Genomic DNA, 13,087 nt, shown 5'->3' on the forward strand with positions numbered 1-13,087 from the left:
CAAGGGCATTGGTGTTTCCATACCACGACATGATACAACCAGTCAGTGTACTCTCCACCACACATCTATAAAAGTTTGTCAAAGTTTTAGGTAACATACCAAATCTTTGCAAACTTCTAGGAAAGTAGAGGTGCTGCCATGCTTTCCTTGTAATGGCACTTACGTGCTGGACCCAGGATAGATACTCTATATTAATGATGCCAAGGAATTTAAAGTTGCTGATTCTCTCCACCTCTGGCTCATAGACTTCCTGTTTCCTCCTCCTGTAGTCAATAATCAGCTCCTTGGCCTTGCTGACATTGAGTAAGTGGTTGTTGTTATGGCACCACTCAGCCAGATTTTCAATCTCCTGCCTACCTTTGATTCAGCCAACGACAGTGGCGTCATCAGCAAACTTAAATATGACATTGGAGCTATGCTTAGGCTCGGGGTTATAAGTGTAAAGTGAGTAGAGCAGGGGGCTGAGAATACAGTCTTGTGGTGCACCTGTGATGATGGTGATTGTGGAGGAGCTGTTGTTACCAATCCAAGCTGATTAGGGTCTGTAGTGAGGAAATCAAGGATTATTCGACAATAACTTTACTAAATGGTAGAATGCCCATAGTACTTCTGTTCTTAATTATTCTTTTCTTTTTAAGGTGGCTAATGTCAAGTAAATGTAGACAAATTCAAGTCTCATGATTTGGACCAAGGCACTCTACACATATTATTACACATCTGCTTTCTAACTTTTACTTTACCTACACTGGTGATCTGTTTTTCCCGTCTCACCCCATGAGCAAGAAAGATCATTGATGGAGATACCTATAAATTAAGAATATATATACCCATCACTAATGCTATATAAAAAAAACACAGAACCTGAAAGTATTTATGTGCTTGATGGCGAGCCCTTTGCCTCATTATCATTGAGCAACAAGGAGTCATCTGGTGGTTTCAAAGCATTGAAACCTAGGTTGAATTTTAAGTCAAACCATACATCCTTAGCAAACATTATTTGGCCTGATCATCGTGGAGCTGGTCCATGGCTCAATATGGCCACCTGCACCCACTTGTTACAGAAAAGACTAGCAAACTTGTACTCTGTACCTGATTCGGTGGCTATGTCACTGTTAATCAATTTTTGTGTCTTTTAAAACAACCTGCTTTATATTAGGTCGAGTTGAGAACCTATGCTTGAAAATCTTATAAAGTGGTATAAATAAAAGATATTGATCAAAAGGACATAAAGAGGTGCAGAGCATTAATCAGAAAATCCAAGAGTTTTCAGCCGCACTTAAAACATATCCTAACTTTGAAGTTATTCATTATATTCAAGTATTTTACAGTCACTGCCAAGGTAACAAAGTAAGAGCACTTAAGCCATGATACTAGAAATTCAATTGCATAGTGCATGCATTTTATGAATTGAATTAATGTTTAAAATCGATTGCAAAATTCAATTGCAATTTCCTCATGCACTATGCCATATATTGCAGCTTTGAATCATAGCCTTCAGTGTATTTGGTACCACATAGTTGTATGTGGTGCAAAGCACGCAGGAGTGATATCCGTTGTATACTCCAATCCTATTGATGTCACTGCAACAACAGAGGAGCATGAGCTGTAACTACGAACCAATATGGATGTCAATCTGGAAAGTAGAATTCAATGAAATGAATCAAGCTCAATTAAGTTTTCCTTAAAGGAAAAGAGTACATTTATATATTTTTTAGGAGAAATACAATATAGAAGACTATAATGGATTGATTTCTGATGCACCATTGGATCAGAATTCTCTGCATTTTGAAGGTAAGGATTTTTACGATTTTGGATGGCCATTGGGGGTTCGTTCCTTTGTCCCCTTTAATTTTCTCCACATGTATTCTATTCTATTTGGTGCTCTGTACAGTTAAGAACTACTGCTTTAAGCATATTAAATTGTTTTTTTTCTGAAATTGTATATTGGTTATGTATGTAATTTCATTAAAGGGATCATAACATTGTTATTGACACACACAATGCTTCTGGAGCCATAGAAATCATTGCTCCACAGCTTAGAGAAAACTGGCATGGATGCTACCTAGATTATTTCAATACATGTTTTAATGTGAAGTACACTTCCTAAGTCACAATATCTACTACAGATTCATAATTGAGGAATGCAAACCATAGCTGCTCCACTGACTGGGTGGCCAAGATACTATATATAACATATTCTTTTTTTTGTTGATGTGGTAACAGTCCATAATTTTCTGTTTTTGTCATAGCCCCTTCATAATTCAATATCAATCAGTCACTATTTGTATTTGCTATGGTAAGATTAATTCCATGCATATGTCATCTATGTAATCGTGTACAAAATACATTGTAATATTTCACTATAATACAATTGATTATTGGTTGAATAATTAGCTAAAGTAACTTAATTGATTGCATAATAAAGATATAGTCGGCAGAACCAATATATTACGGCAATTTTTGAAATTAAGTAGACATATAATTTGTTCTCCTTGTAATTCAAAAACAAAGCAACTAATTTCCAAGTGGTTATCTTTTTTTTTGGAATGATTATGTATTTTCCTACACGATGAATACATTGTGTAGCTTCTTACCAAGAAGGCCTTCATTATAATGTTCACTTTCTCTAGGCATACTAAAAAAAAAGAAATAATTATGCAAATTCAGTATTTCAGATTAATAAAACCACATTACTGGGCACCTTTGTTTCTGTCCTTCAATTAGTTTTCTGCTTTGAATTCAATTTCATTTGCGCATTAAACTACTGACTTGATGTATGGACTCATGAATCTAAGCCTGTTGCCAGGAATTTAAAAAATCAAAAACGTGCATCAAGCAGTGGAAATCAGTTGAAACGAATTAGTTCCACCTTTGACTAGAACACTTGAACAGCATTGGAATTCTCTGATGATTCATCCTTGTTAATTATATGATCATTTATTTCAAGGAGATGGACACTGTTTCAGATGTAGTAGTACAGAGTAATCTGACGTATTTTAAGATGAAAGAAAGCAGAATAATCCTTGAGCAATACAGTCATGGGTGAATTATATGGCATTTTTACCCATACATAATAAAATTAAATATATTGCACACGTCATATGCACTTTAATTTAAAAACATAGAAATATTTTATATAACACACTTGCAGGTTGCATAGAAGACGTGTTGGATTTATTTTCACAAAATTAAAGCATCTGTAGGTGAAAAAGGTTGCTCAGCAAACAATCTGCATAATTTCTAGGAAACCCTACTTAAAAAAAAGCCATCCATGCTGACTAAAAAAAGACTTGCATTATTAGAGCATGTTTCGTGTCCATTACAGGACGTCCTATGGAGTTTTCCACCATGAAGTACTTTGAGTTTGGGTGGTCGTGATTACGTTGGAAACAACTTCATTCAAAGGGTGTGATCATGTAAAACAGGGAATGGATTTTCCTTTACTGGTGAATTGAATAGGATATAGCAGCCCAAACTGATTTAAATTTCCAATTGCTGTCTCATTAAGGAGAGATTAGATGCAATTGTACCTTAAATAGTTTAATTAAGAATTTAAAGAAAAGAAATAAAGCTGACCCCAAAGAACAGTTTAAAGCTAAGCTAATCTTAAACCCTTACTGTAGGCGCTCTGCAATTTCAGTGACATGGACACATACATGTTGGATTCAGTTCTGCTTTAATTATACATATATTGAAACACAGTTGGTGCAGTTAATCCTACTTTCCTATATCCAAATATATAAAAAGTATTCCTCTGGATTGACAAACAGTTCAGAAAACATAATGAAACTCAGCTGCAAAATTACATATGCCCCAATTTGTTTACTATTCATTCAAACGAGGCTGATCTTTAGACAATTAGTTCGCCCATCTGAATACATTGTAGTTTGGTGGTACTTCCTGCGTCCCTAATAGTGAATAATTCACCTTTACTCAATGCACAATTTTTTGGAAACTTGATTTCTGTGCTTTGAGAAATTATGTTGCATAATCAAAAACGTGTAACGTTAATTATCCAAAGAAGTAGTACAGATTATATCATGACCTTATTTCCAGACAATGAAGAGGTCTGAATATTTTCTGCTAAAAGTCAATGCTTACTTATAGAAATTATAAAAGCAGGAGATCTATACAATGCTGGAAAATTATTACACAAATACATCTGGTGAAGGAAACATAATGATCTATCTGTAATAAAAAATGAAAAGAATATGTTACTGTTCATTAATTTTCAAATCTAGAAAACAATGTAATGAGAATGCAAGATTGGACCCAAGGTGACTTACAGACAGTTTGGGTTATGTCTATTAATAAATCGAAAAACAAATATAATGTTTGTGAAGATAAGCAGATGATCTATTAATCTTGAAGTCTGATTTTTTTTTATTTTCAAATACATTAAAACAAAACTCCATTTTATAGTTTGTTTGTAGTATGACTGGAAGATTTGATTGCACAATATTATAAACAATTTATTGTTAATTACAAGCTCAAAATTTTCAGTAACATGCTTGCAGATCCTCATGAATCATGCAGCACTCCTAGAGATTTATAACATACATATAAGTGGGATGAATTAGCAGGATTTAATAACAGAGGCACAAATCATGCAGAATTCAAGGAGGTTTAATTGATATACTGCAAAGTGACGAGCATGAATCACTCAGCCACTGAGCAGTAATATAACATATGGTCAGTACAATATGGTGCAATTGAAAACGATTCATATACTTAGTATATTGATGCTTGAAATATTTTACACCAACTTGGCACATGGTTAAAGCAAATTTTTGTATATGCACTTGTCTGCATAATTTTTTTCCTCGTCTGATGACATGGATTGGAAATGATCCTGATGACTGGAGGTGATGACTTTTAATGTTTTTCAGCAGGCATGCCGGCTTATGTACTGTACATAGTAATACTTATTATGAAAGCGATGAAAGAAGAGACTCATGTTCCATTTTCATAGTCTCCAACCTGACAGCATCAACTTCAATTTGCCTAACTTCCAGTAACCACTACGTTTTCTTCTGCTTCGCCTCCTGCTTTGTTTTTCCTTATTCCTCTGTCTCCTTCAGCATTCCTCTTTCTCCTTCCCTACCCGCATGGCCTATCCATCACCAATTCCTTCCACCCTCTTGTTTCCCACCTCCTTCCATTTATACCACTATATCTCCTATCAGGTTCTATCTTCTTCAGACCTTTGCATCTTCCACCCGTTACCCCTCAGCTTGTCCCATCATTCCCAATTCCCTCCTCCCCCACTGACCTACCTTCCCCTTCTCACCTGGAATCAGCGGCTGCTCCCCCCACCTTTTATACTGGCTTTTGTTTTCTTTATTTCCAGTCTTGATAAAGGTTTTCATCCTGAAGTCTTGATTGTTCACTTTCTTACATAGATGCTGCCTGATCTATTGAGTTCCTTCAGCATTTAGTATGTGTTGCTCACAATCATGTTAATACTTCAAAATAATAATGCTGTATATTATCAAATGTACATAAAGTATACAGTGGGAGTATCTCCTGCCAAAATATCTACTGTAACCTGTGAATCTCCTACAAGTAGACATTGGGTTCCTTCCAAAAATGATCATGTGGCAAGTTGTTCTTTGCCTTATCTGAAATCTGTAAGTACTGATATATAACCCCAGTGATTTAAAACTCTTATTGGATTTTCAACAAACTTGATAAATTGCTTCATCGCATCTGCCTCATTTTTTTCTTCCTGAAATGCATACTGAAAATCGTTGATGTGATTACCTGAATGTCTGTAAACATAATGTCCTTAACTCCTAATTTATTATGCCAGTATTTTAAAACTTTTTTAGTAAGATCTTTAGTAGACTTGGTAAATTTCATTAGATTGTTTAAAAGATATGAGATAATTATGATCTTGTAAAGTTCATTAAGTATTAGAAAACTTAACTCCACCGTAGTTAATGGGATCAATCAGGTTGAACAGTTTTGCAGAGACCCACTTGTTATCAGCTATTTGGTCCATAGTATGTCCCGAACATTCATGTTTGGCCATATATCTGTGGATATCTGAGACTGACTGACCCTTGTCTCTTCACTTTGCTCCCATTAGGTTTGGTGCCCTTCAATGAATAGGTCACCAAACCTTATGATTATAAAGAGAATAGCTTCATTTTTATTTTACTTCTAAATGCTTTTAACTGTATCTTAGTGCTTTAATCGTTTCATTTCATTTATGACAATCTGTTACCTCCACCAATCCTGATGAATCTGAGATTGAGAACACGGTCAGGATCAAATATGAAACCGATGTTGTCAACAATATAGTTCACAGAAGGGATGAAGTTGACAATCAGTAAGCTGGCTTTCTTAATATCTGATTATGGCAAATATTACAGAACTTACCTGCTCATCCGGTTCTGGAGCTTCAGAGTGACATTCTGTTAATATATTTGACACTGGTTGCGTGTGGGAGGGGGTGCGGGGGTAGAGGAGCAGAATCATGAGGTGATAGTCAAGTAAAACCAACTATCAACGGTGACATGAAACATTATTTTTAGGTGGATGAGAAAATGGCAGAAACTGTAGTGAAATGGGAGAACAGTAGGCTACGCAGTCTTTTCAGCCTGTTCCATCTTTCAAACCAATCATATGTGATCGTTTGTGTCAACATTATGTTGTCACTCTTGTTATATAGCCCTTGATGACTTCTGTGTCCTAAAAAGTATCTATCACATTCTTAGTATATTTATGGATTTTGCCTCCATGGCCTTCACTAGAAGGGAAGTCCACAAGTCCATTACCCTCCAAGTGACGGTTTATACTATTTCCTGATACTTTGATCCCTGCTTCACTAGCTGGGAGAATTTTGTGGATTTCTCATTGTACAGCCCTAGTTGATTCAATTTCTCCTCACACAACCGTCCTATCATCCCAGGAATTAGTCAGATGAACATTTGTTCAATCCCTCCACAGTAAGAAATCCCAAACTGCACACAATGTTCCAGGTGTGAATATTCTCACTGAAGCCTGTATAATTTTATTAAGGCATCCTTGTTTCAGTACTCAAAATCCTCTTCCCTTGAATGTCAGTATATTGAAAATTCTTGCTTCACCTGCATGTTGTTTTCAGTGATTGGTTTATAAGGACAGTCAAATCCTTTGGCATGTCAAAACTTTCCAATCTGTCACATTTAAATAAAATCCTACCATGTCATTTTTCTTGCCAAGATAGATAACTTCACATTTATCCACATTATACTGCACTTGTATTATATTAACTCTATTAACTCAATTCTGTCTAAATGGCTCCTTTGCATTTTCCTCTCAACTCTCAATTTCACCTACTTTATGTGGTAGGCAAATTTACATTTTGTTTCCTCGTCCAAATCATTAGTGTATGTATATTTGTGGATAGCTGGGTCCAAGCTTGATCCTTTGAGCAGTTCACTGCCTGTTATCCCAATAAGATCCTTATCTTCTTCCTCTCTGTTTCCTATCTACCAGCTAGTATTCATTTCATGTTCGTAATTTACTTCTAATTTCACGTGCTTTAACTTTCCACTCTCATGAGCTGTGTGGGACTTGATCAAAAGACTTCAGAATCTCCAAATACATCATGTCCTCTGGTCCCCCATTATCGTATCAACCAGTAAGATCCTCATTAAATTTCTATAGAGCTATTATTTATGTTTTCCCTTTCATAAATCCACATTGACTTTGTTGTGCTGATATTTTCTGTTCTGTAGTTATTTTTAATAGGCTCTTGTATTTTTCTTACTATTGATGAAAACTAACGAGTCCATTGTTCCCATTTTCCTCCTGTCTGAATTTTTAAGTAGTAGGGTTACATTCCCTATTTTCCAAACTGCAGGACATGTTATATAATCCTTAGGATTTTCAATGATGACTGACAATCCATTATTGAAATGGCTACCCCTTTTAATTCTCTGGATGCATTTTATTAGGTCCCAGAGACATATCAGTGTTCAGTCCCAATGGATGTTCTAGCCAATATTTTACTAATATGTCTTTCCTTTAATTGCTCCTTTCCATTGGACTTCTTGTTCCCCAACAATTCTTGGAAGTTGCTTCTGCACCCTTTCATAAAAACTGAACAAAGTGATATACTTAATTGCTCTGCAATTACTTTTTTTCCCTGTGTGACAATGGAGAGGTAGTTGGAAAGGCTGCCAGTGGATTGGAAAGGTTAGGCTGGGACTTGGTAGCTCAGGGTATCACTGATAGCTTTGATCAGAGTTTTGTTTTGATATTATGGCAGGGTGCAATCCCGACTGGAGAAACTAAAACAGGGTTTCAGGTAGGATAATCTGTAGGATATATTGCATACAATATTTTCAATTTAATTATTTGTAGATTATGAATAGATAACTAAGAGGTTTTAGAGACAATAAAGTTAGGATGTGCCAAAGGCTAGAAATGAGACAAAATATGAATTATTTGAGTATGTTTATAAGGAGATATTATATAGTAATTTGTGCACAAGGACTGTGGGTAAGGAACACAAAGACAAAGCATCAAGTTATTGATAACTCAACTGATACTATTGAATGTTCAACATATTACCAAGAGGCTAGAAACTTTTGCACCTAGTGAAAAATATGATCCTTGTGGTCCCATAAGATTTCCAGATTTGTTTTGGGTTCTCACGTGTATACAGACATGTGCATTGCCATCAAGTTACATGTTTTCCATGTTTCAATGTTTATTTAACTTGTCAGATCGGTAGTTTAAATAAAAAAATAGTAAGTAATTCAGCTTGGTTAGACATTGAAATGAGGCTGGATCCAGTTAACTTTAGTTATGCTACAAATATCAAATGCTGTTGTCATGTACATTACCAGGATCACAAAACAAAGATCTAATATCTATCTATATTGAAAATGAAATTAAAGCTAAAGTCAATGAAGTCAAAGTCATTTCTACGAATAAATTTCACAAATTATCCATTCTCTGCATGTTGTTGTGGTCTGTTTGGAAGCTTCATGAAACAAGACCTACGTGCATTAGTGCCTGTGGAATTATAACAAATGTGCCTTGCTGCACTCCAAATTATTCTGAATATAGATGTCAACCATTGATAGCAGAACATTAACATTGTGGAAAATTAATCTGCTTCAAATATTGGAAATTAGAATGAGTCCACGGGTTATAGATTGAAAATATTGGAATCTATTGGCTAAATGAATGTCACATAATACTGAATATTGAAGACATGGTTACACTCAGGAGATCAGGCATAAATTGTCTGAAGGCTCAGGTCAAAAAAGAGTCAAGATTGAAGTAAAAACATCAAAGATATGAAAAGACAATATTGGACTAAAAAGGAAAAAGTAAAGTTTACTAACAGCTGGGTAAGTATTTTAAGTAATTTAAATTCTTCTAATATTCTTGAGAATAACTATGTGAACAACATCAGTGTTATATGAATGATATGATAATGTAATGATAATGTAAGGGAAAGGTAATGATACCTTAAAAATACTATTGTAAACCAAAACTCTGTTCATTACTTGACAATGTGCAATGCCTTAAAACGGTACTTTTACTCTTTCGTCCATAGCTGAAATATTCAATATGATTTCTGCACTAAAATTACGTTTCTGGCATTTATTCATAGATTTACTGACTGATCAGATGTAGGAGAATTTGATTCAGATTCATTGATTTATCACATTTACATATAGTGAAATGTGTTTAGGATGGTAGTGAATATTGGTAGCTCGGGTTGAGGCGTTTGATGTTGTGGTGTTCACATTGCTTGGTAATTAGCTTGAAAACGTTCCATCACCAGTTGAGGGGATATCTTCAATGCACCATTGCTGGTGTTTCTCTCTGGGAATGCTTGCATTTATATATTGGCCCCCGTTCGCTTGCCTTAGTCCTAAAATTCATTGTTTGCACAACACAATCTTAGACTGTTTTGGGAGGGGGCATCCAGCAAGTGTTTCCACATATTCGAAGTGCCAACCTAACATGTCATCAATGTTCACCAGAACAATAGAAACAAAACAAGCACCTTTCTTCTCTCCCATCCACTCATGCACCCATTTAGACACATAGACAGTCTTCCAACCACAGCACAGGCCGGACCTCCAGCCCCCTTTGAATATCTTGACATTGGGAGGAACTACTTCCATGGCAGAATTATATGCTGACACCATATTTTCATGAATTGCATTTTTGGTACAAGGTCAGTTGCATCATTTAGAACTCTTGGGTGTGCACCATCGGGTCCATGCAATTTACCTACCTTCAGACATTTTGGATTTCCAAGCACAATTTCTCTAATTATGGTAACTTCACACACTTCATTCCCCTGACACCTGGACCTTCCACCATACTGCTAGTGTCTTCCACAGCAAAGACTGATGCATAATACTTATTCATTTTATCCACCATTTCCTTGTCCCCCGTTATTACCTCTTCAGTATCACTTTCTAGTGTTCCGATATCCACTCACACCTCTCTATAACACTTCATGTACCTGAAGAAACTTTTGGTATCATCTTTAACATTATTGACTAGTTTACTTTCATATTCCATCTTTACCTTCTTAACGACTTTATTAGTTGCTTTCTGGTGGTTTTTAAAAGCTTTCTAATCCTCTATCTTTCCACTATTTTTTCTCCATTATATGCCCTCTCTTTGGCCTTCATGTTGGCTTTGATTTCTCTTGTTAGCCACTGTTGTGTCATTTTGTCTTTGGAATACTTCTTCCTTTTTGGTGTGTATATATCCTGTGCCTTCCGAATTATTTCCAGAAATTCCAGCCACTGCTGCTCTGCTGTCATCTGTGCCAGTGTTCTTTTCCAATCAATTCTGACCAACTCCTCTCTTGTGCCTCTGTAATTTCCTTTCCTCCACTGTAATACTGATACATCTGCCTTTAGCTTCTCCTTCTCAAATTTCAGGCTGAATTCGATCATATTATAATCACTTCCCTGAAGGGTTCTTTTAGCATAAATTCTGTAACCAAATCTGGTTTATTGCACAACACCCAATCCAGAATAACAGATCCCCAAGTGGGCAAAACCACAAGCTGCCCTAAAAATCCACCTTGTATGCACTCTGGAACCTCTTCCTCCTGGAATCTAGCATCAATCTGATTTTCCTAATCTACCTGCATATTGAAATCCCTCATGACTATTATAACATTGCCCTTTTGGCACGCATTTTCTGTCTCTCCTTGTAATTTCTAGATTCATCCTTACTACTGTTTGGTGGTCTTTGACTGGGGGATATGAACAATTCGAAAGAAGTCGTTTTGGTTATATTCAAAGGGATTGCAGAGAAATCCTGAATAATCTGTATTTTTGTGAATTAAACTTACCCTTTTCCCTATCAATTGGTACGTATTTTAGACTTAATTAACTTTGCTGCAAAAATAATTCCATATATGATAGTGAACGCAGCAGGCCAGGCAGCATCTATAGGAAGAGGAATAGTCGACGTTTTGGGCCGAGACCCTTCGTCAGGACTAACTGAAAGAAGAAATAGTAAGAGATTTGAAAGTAGGAGGGGGAGGGGGAGATCCGAAATGATAGGAGAAGACAGGAGGGGGAGGGATGGAGCTAAGAGCTGGAAAGATGCCATCCCCTTCTCGCAATTCATCCATCTCCACTGCATCTGCTCTCAGGATGAGGCTTTTCATTCCAGGACGAAAGAGATGTCCTCCTTTTTTAGAGGAAGGAGCTTCCCTTCCTCCACCATCAACTCTGCTCTCAAACGCATCTCTCCCATTTCACGCACATCAGCTCTCACCCAATCCTCTCGCCACCCCACCAGGAATAGAGTTCCCCTTGTCCTCACCTACAGCCCACCAGCCTCCGGGTCCAACACATAATTCTCCGTAACTTCCGCCACCTCCAATGGGATCCCACCACTCACATCTTTCCCTCCTCCCCTTTCTCTGTTTTCCGCAGGGATCGCTCCCTACGCGACTCCCCTATCCATTGGTGCCCCCCCCATCCCATCCCACCGATCTCCCTCCCGGCACTTATCCTGGTAAGTGGAACAAGTGTTACACATGCCCTTACACTTCCTCCCTCACCACGATTCAGGGCCCCAGACAGTCCTTCCAGGTAATATATATTGGCGAGATTCGACAAAGGCTGGGAGACCATTTCGCTGAACACCTACACTCTGTCCACCAGAGAAAGCAGGATCTTCCAGTGGCTACACATTTTAATTCCACGTCCCATTCCCATTCTGATATGTCTATCCATGGCCTCCTCTACTGTCAAGATGAAGCCACACTCAGGTTGGAGGAACAACACCTTATATTCCGTCTGGGTAGCCTCCAACCTGATAGCATGAACATTGACTTCTCTAACTTCTGTTAATGCCCCACCTCCCCTTCGTACCCCATCCCTTATTTATTTATTTCTCTCTCTCTCTCTCTCTCTCTTTCTCTCTCTCTCTTTCTCTCTCTCTCTTCTCCCTCTGTCCCTCTCACTATAACTCCTTGCCCATCCTCAGATGCTCTCCTCTCCCTTTCTTTCTCCCTAGGCTTCCTGTCCCATGATCCTATCCCTTCTCCAGCCTCGTATCCCCTTTTGCCAATCAACTTTCCAGCTCTTAGCTCCATCCCTCCCCCTCCTGCCTTCTCCTATCATTTCCGATCTCCCCCTCCCCCTCCTACTTTCAAATCTCTTACTATCTCTTCTTTCAGTTAGTCCTGACGAAGGGTCTCGGCCCTGAAACGTTGACTGTACCTCTTCCTATGGATGATGCCTGGCCTGCTGCGTTCACCAGCATTTTTTTTTGTGTGTTGCTTGAATTTCCAGCATCTACAGATTTCCTCGTGTTTGCCATATATGATAACAGTTACTAGGCATGATAGAAGTAGCTTTCTTCAGTTGCTGAAATTTTATTTTGGTCTTTGATACTAGAAACACGTATAAAATTCTTTTATCTCATGTACATGTATCCATAAATATATTTATATGTGTAGTGTGTTTCTGGAAATTTTAGAGATCAATTTTTAAGGCAGGGTTCTTAATTGTATTTTAAAATTAATTAAAATATCAATTATATTTTAACATTAATTAGATAAAACAGATTTGTGGATATAAACAAGTAATGT

This window comes from Mobula hypostoma, chromosome 8 (genome assembly GCF_963921235.1).
Source record: "Mobula hypostoma chromosome 8, sMobHyp1.1, whole genome shotgun sequence".
NCBI lineage: Eukaryota > Metazoa > Chordata > Chondrichthyes > Myliobatiformes > Myliobatidae > Mobula > Mobula hypostoma.